Source organism: Amphiprion ocellaris, chromosome 3, assembly GCF_022539595.1.
Source record: "Amphiprion ocellaris isolate individual 3 ecotype Okinawa chromosome 3, ASM2253959v1, whole genome shotgun sequence".
NCBI classification, from domain to species: domain Eukaryota; kingdom Metazoa; phylum Chordata; class Actinopteri; family Pomacentridae; genus Amphiprion; species Amphiprion ocellaris.
In genome coordinates this window covers 26,954,341-26,960,463 of record NC_072768.1, presented here as the reverse complement: position 1 = coordinate 26,960,463, position 6,123 = coordinate 26,954,341, and positions in this window count along the sequence as shown.

Genomic DNA, 6,123 nt, shown 5'->3' with positions numbered 1-6,123 from the left:
GCTGTGAAGAAGATGCACAGGACATGATGTCAGCGCACAAGAAAGTTTAGTAAACAGTAAGACGAGACCGCATTGAGCTTAATGGTCTGGTGGACCAACATGGGGCGACAAACCGGAATGCAACTTGAAACACGGCGCAATGCAACCAGCATGCGATGCGGTATGTTTGACATAGGGAATGGGATGTGAGAAACTGACCTCCTGTGGACACAGGACAGTCCTGGTACGCCAGTAAGCCATGCCATAATAGACCACTTTTCAAGACACTGAAAGTGCTTGAGTTAACAAAAAGTCTTAAAATGTTGAATATCACTATAATTGCACTTTGAGTTTGCAGTAATCTGTGAATGTAGTAGACAGATGAAAAATGCACAGATAAATATAAATGAAACGAACATTTTTGTTGTTTTAGTTCATGCATATGTCTGTTTATTGATTTAGTTGTCAACCAAAGTTTATTTGAATTGATAAACTTTGCTTATTGTGTCAAATATTGCTATTTGACAAAAATGTGATTAATTGTGATTAATTAATTACAACGCCTCAAATTAATTTGATTTTTTTTATTACGTCCCACCACTAGCAAAAATCAGTGTGACTTTTTGGTAACTGATCAAATTAATGGATGGATGTGCTGCTGTCGGTGCTTGTGTCCTCTTTCTCTGTTCATGTCTCTTGCGGTTGGTCACACTTTAGATGAGGTCTATTATTATGGCCTTATCTGTTTAAATCTGTTTTAAAATTAACATATGCTCATCATGTTTGGGTAGGTTTTCACTGAGTCATGTTTGGTGTAGACGTTTTATGTCCTCCACTGTGGCGCAATGCACATTCCTGTCTGTTTCAGATCATTGTGTTTGTCTGGAAGTGGTACCAACATGCCAAGACATGTTTTATTGCCCAGCAAAAATCAAGAAAGAAGATGAGTGCAAGCTGATAATTGTTAATGGAAACAAAAGGTGGTTTTCCACTGCAGTAACTTGGGGGAAGCGCTAGGTGGCATTGTTACAAGAATGGCCTTGTAATAGAGCCTTTAAGCCTTAAGCTTGTTTTATGCTTACCGCATCCGTGAGGTCCGTGCGGCTCCGTGCGGAAAAATTACATCATTTTCGCACCCACGCCCCCTCCAGCGGCCTTTCCGTGCGGAAAATTTCCGCTCCGCGCACCTCCACATTTTTCTAACCAACGCAGACGGAGCCGCACGGGAAAATATGGCGGAGGGCCAGGACCTACTCATAGCTGAAGTCTAGAAATACGTGCACTTATACTATTCATCACACAGAGATCACCGTGGTAACCGGGTTATGAACTATTCATGGTGTGAAATAAAACTAACTGCTGAAATGCTCGTTCGGCTCGTTCGTGGGGAAAGTATATTCCAGCCTTTAAGGCTGCCATTGTTTACAGCCTTTAAGGCTGGAATATACTTTCCGCACGAACAAGCCGCGCGGAAATCAGCCGCACGGAAATCCGTGCGAGAGAACGTGTGTGCATTATACTCCGTGCGCGTCTGCTCCCAAACTGCAGGGGGCAGTGCATCTCAAACACACGTCTACCTGGTCTACTCTAGTAATAAACTAGAGAAGAAGAAGTCTGCTTCCAAACTGCAGGGGGCAGTGTGGCTCAAACACACGTCTACCTGGTCTACTCTGGTACTAAACTAGAGAAGAAGAAGTTTGCCATGGTTTACACCACTTACAACACCACATTTGGTAAAAACCAAATAAAAGCATTTTAGCAGTTAGTTTTATTTCACACCATGAATACTTCATAACCCGGTTACCACGGTGATCTCTGTGTGATGAATCATATAAGTTCACGTATTTCTAGACTTCAGCTACGAGTAGGTCCTGGCCCTCCGCCATGTTTTTCCGTGCGGCTCCGTCCGCGTTGGTTAGAAAAATGTGGAGGTGCGCGGAGCGGAAATTTTCCACATGGAAAGGCCGCTGGAGGTGGCGTGGGTGCGAAAATGACGTAATTTTTCTGCATGGAGCCGCACGGACCTCGCGGACGCGGTAAGCATAAAACAAGCTTTATACTCCGTGCGCATCTGCTCCCAAACTGCAGGGGGCAGTGTATCCCAAACACACGTCTACCTGGTCTACTCTATTAATAAACTAGAGAAGAGGAAGTCTGCTTCCAAACTGCAGGGGGCAGTGTAGCTCAAGCACACGTCTACCTGGTCTACTCTGGTACTAAACTAGAGAAGAAGAAGTTTGCCATGGTATACACCACTTACAACATGGCATTTTACCGAATAAAAGCATTTCAGCAGTTAGTTTTAATTTCACACCATGAATAGTTCATAACTCGGTTACCACGGTGATCTCTGTGTGATGAATCGTATAAGTTCACGTATTTCTAGACTTCAGCTACGAGTAGGTCCTGGCCCTCCGCCATGTTTTTCCGTGCAGCTCCGTCCGCGTTGGTTAGAAAAATGTGGAGGTGCGCGGAGCGGAAATTTTCCGCACGGAAAGGCCGCTGGAGGGGGCGTGGGTGCAAAAATGACGTAATTTTTCCGCACGGAGCCGCACGGACCTCGCGAACGCGGTAAACATAAAACAGGCTTTACTGTTTCAATTGTGTTGTAAGATGCAAGAGTTTCAACAGTGGCATTACCTCAGAGTGCACCAAACAATAAGAAATAGCAGCTACTTAACACAAGTCCAGCTCTATGTAAGAAATAGAACAATGGAGCGTTTGTCAATTTAGCCTGCATGGTGAATTCTATATTGCTGACTGCTGTTTTGGAAGAGAAGCCTGCTACTCAATGAGGGCACCAAGAGTTTACCAATCAGCAGTGAGCCCTGCACAGCAGTAACACCGAGCCTGCAATAGGTACTTAATTCTTCCCTGAAACCAGCAATGAAAAAGAAATCCTATTGGTTAGATTTCTTGGGTTGGAGCACAGTCTAAGGTTTGGGCTGCCCTGAAACAGCCTGCAAGTTCCTGCAGTGTATAAAGACTTAATAGAGGTTTACAGATTTAACACAATTATTATACAGAAAGCAATGAGCCTGATGATCTTCAATGTGCTTTTTGACCATAAAAACTACTCCTACAGTCATGGAAAAAAATATTTGACCACCATCAATTTCTTGTTCATTTCAATGTCTGGTACCACTAAACGTACATTATCTGAAGAATGCAATGAATACATAATACTTTATGTCCTATTTGACATGCTTAAGCTTAATTGTATTTCCAGGATATATAAGAGGCCATTTCATGCCATCAGCAGCAGTGCACATGCAAAGGCCTACGAATGGTTTCCTGCTTACATTCAAGCCGTAGCACAACTCAGAAATTGTCAGCTCTCACATAATGCCCAAAAAAACATTTATGTGAAGTCACAAAGGCAGCCATTTTGGTATTGCCGGAAATTGACATGAGTGAGAGACAAGTAGCGAAAAAACTAAAGATATCCATGACAGCCACTAATTACACCAAGAAAAAACAAGCCAAACATTGTACTACCAAATTGCTAGCTGGTCACAGCAGGAAACGTCTTTCTATCCTATGTGGCCGATTGGTCAGATTGTCATGGTCCCTGCTCCTGCCCCTGTTCTTCTCCGCCCTTCTCACTTCTTTCTCCCGCCCTTTATCCTGTCTGCCATCTGTCTCTCCCTATTCTTACTCTCTCTGGTCTCTCTCTCCTATACCTCTCCCTCACTCGTCCCATGTGTTCTCTCTCTCCTTGTCTTGTATCTCTGGCTTCCTCTGTCTGTCTGCATGTCTCCCTCTCTCCTGTGTCTCTCTGCTTCCTGAATGTTACACCTGCCTGCAGTCTGACTGCAGCACTGTGAATCAGCTGCCATAATTAGCTCACACCAGTCACCTGTTTGCAATTCCACCTCCCAGTATATAAGCCAGCTCTGTCATTCACTCCCCATCGAACCATAGACTCTGTTCCCCTCTTGGATTCTGTTCTCCCCACCGAGCCCTGCTTACCTCCCGCTGGTCCCCTCTCTGTCTCCAGCTTTCTGTCTGCCAGTCTTGTCTCCCGCCAGCTTCTGGATTTCCTGTACCTGCCTACCTTGCCACCTTAGTTTTGTTCCCTCCTGGGTTTGTGAGTAAACTGTTTGTTGTCTTAGTTTAGTGTTTCTGTCTGCATTTTCCTAGTGTTCCTGTGTAGAGCATAGTTAGCTTTTGTTTGAGTTTAGCTGTCTTGCATATTTTTGTATTAGGTCTGGTTTAGTTTTTTCCCTCCAGTTTTGTTTCCTGCTCTTCCTTGAGTTTAGTTTGTTTTTGTATTTGAATAAATTTCTTAGAAGCATCTGTTTGTCTCTTGTCTGTGTCTGCACCTGGGTTCTCCGATTCCCCCACCGTAACACAGATAATCCAGCAGCCACATTGTGAGTTGGAAGTCCACTCCTGTCTGCGCCTGCTTGTCCCCTAGAGGCGCAGGCTTGATGGTGTTGAAGGCATTGGAGAAATCATAAAACATGATTCTCACAATGCTCTTCGTCTTCTCCAGGTGAGAGAGGCATTTGTGCAGGAGGTAGATCACTGCATCATCAGCCCCAATGCCGGGCTGGTAGGCGAATTGCAGCGGGTCCATTGATGAGCTCATCAGGGGTCACAGATGACAAAGGACCAACCTCTCCAGGGTATTCATCAGGTCTGATGTTACTGCCACCTGCCTGTAGTGGTTGAGGTCCTTGGGGTGCGAGATCTTCGGTACCACGCAGGACATCTTCCACAGCTGCGGCAGTCTCTCCAGCTTCAGGCTCAAGTTGAAGACATGCTCCACAATCCTGCTCAACTGATCTGTGCAGGATTTGAGGGGCCTGGAGCTGATGTCATCTGGACCCGTGGCCTTCCAGATCTTCAGTCTGCTCAGTTCTCTTCACCTGGGATGTCGATAGGGACAAGTTGGGGCAGGGGGGCTGTATGCTGTTTGTGAGTGTGTGGAGCCCTGTGGGGGAGGGGAAATGTGGTGGTAGGAGAACTGTGGTGGAGCCGTAAGGAGGGGGAATGCAGCGGGGTGGTGCAATCGGCAGGGGGTGCAGAGAGATGCATTGGTGGCTGCTGCAGGGTGGTCTGGTCTGGGGGAGTGGTGGCTGGCTGTTCCAACCTGTTAAAAAATGTGTTCAGGTCATTCATCCATTCCTGGTCCCTTTTCAGTTCAGTCTTGGGGTCTTTGTGGCCAGAGATGGTTTTCAGGCCTCTCCAGACCCTGGTGACATTATTCTGCAGCAGCTGATCCTCCATCTTCTTCCTGTAGCTGCATTTCCCCTCTCTAATCTTCCACCTTAGTTCTCTCTGTACAGACAGTTCTCAGTTCTCTGTACAGACATCTCATCCTTGTCTCCTGACCTAAAAGCCCTCCATTTGTCCTTTAGGAGAGCCTTTATATCAGGAGTAATCCAGGGTTTGCTGTTGGCAAAACAGCATACTGACCTGGTGGGCATGGTGGAATCCACACAGAAATTAATATAGTCCGTGATGCAGTGTGTGGGATTGTCGATGTCCTCCCCATGATCCTCACAGAACACTTCCCACATGGTTGCATTGAAACAGTCCTTGAGAGCCTCCTCGGCTTCCTCAGACCATCTCTTGACTGTGCGGGTGACAGCTGGCTGTCTGCGTAGCCTGCCAGAGGTTTGTACACAGGAAGGAGGTGAACCAGGTTATGATCAGTTTTACCAAGTGGAGGAAGAGGAGATGATGTATGTGCCTCCTTGGTGTTGGCATAAAAAAGATACAGTATTTTATTGTCTCTGGTATGGCAGGTGACATATTGTGTGAATGTGGACAGTGTGGATGATGAAGAGGCATATTAAAGTCCCCGTTAATGAGGAAAGGGGCCTTTGGGTGCTGTGTCTGCAGTTTGCTTGTTACTGTGTGTAGAACATCACAAGCATTGTTAGCGTTAGCAGAGGGGGGAACATACACCTCCATCACGATAACGTGCAAGAATTCCCTTGGGAGATAGTATGGTCTCATGCTAACAGCTAACAGTTCAATGTCCTTGCTGCAAAGTTTTTCCTTGGTAGTGATGTTGTTAACAAAACAGCCAGTCCCCCTTCTTTGCTCTTACTGCTCTCCTTCGTCCTGTCAGCTCACAGCAACTGAAAGCCATCCAACGCAGCATTAGAGTCCGTTGCTAACTCCATTAGC